Source organism: Phyllobates terribilis, unplaced genomic scaffold (assembly GCF_046119375.1).
Source record: "Phyllobates terribilis strain yellow unplaced genomic scaffold, ASM4611937v1 Scaffold_307__1_contigs__length_2267376, whole genome shotgun sequence".
In the NCBI taxonomy this organism is placed as follows: Eukaryota; Metazoa; Chordata; class Amphibia; order Anura; family Dendrobatidae; genus Phyllobates; species Phyllobates terribilis.
Genome location: NW_027363067.1, coordinates 2,260,973 through 2,261,685, shown reverse-complemented (window position 1 = coordinate 2,261,685; position 713 = coordinate 2,260,973).

Sequence of the window (713 nt, the reverse complement as noted above, 5' to 3'; positions counted from 1 at the left end):
ACCAGCAGGCCTCAGCTCCCTGTGCACGAGTGGACCAGGTTAGAGCCTCAGTTCTGGGCCAGATGGGGTAGGAGGAACCTCTAGTGGATATAAATGAGTCAGGGAGGGAGAAAGAACCCCAAGGAATAAGGGGATTGAAGTGGATTTTTTCCCTGGCACAGGAGCTCTCTGAGATACATCCTTCTCCTTCAGATGCTGGCTCCACCCCCCCCCCCACCGGTGGCCTTTCTAATGGTCTTCGATGACCCCAATCCTGAAGCCTCTGCTAAAGCTTCACTTCCCAGTATCCCGGAGCAGCCCCGATGGGTAATGTGTGTGGGTAGCTCACCAGTTCTCCAGCCCGAAGAGACTGCTGCCCACCCAGAATCCACACAGGATGACTACGCTCCGCAGAATACTTCTCTTCCCAACCTCAAGAGGCAGTCCAGACGTGCAAGGCGTAGAGGCAAACCATCACGCCAGGTTCTGTCCTCCCAAAGACCTCTTGTTCCTCAGCCTGCAGAAGCAGCTACCCGCACAGAATCCATGAAGGATGACCATGTTCGTCAGGCGAAGCAGAGGCCGGAACTCAGTCACAAAATCGGATTGCGGTCCCACTGCGGTTGTTTGGGACCCCCTGACGGTCTTTGTCCAGAGAGGGTTGGAGAATCCCAAGACATTAGGCCTGTAGGAGAGGCTGCCCTTGGCCTTTGTGTTTCCTCTCCACAGATGAC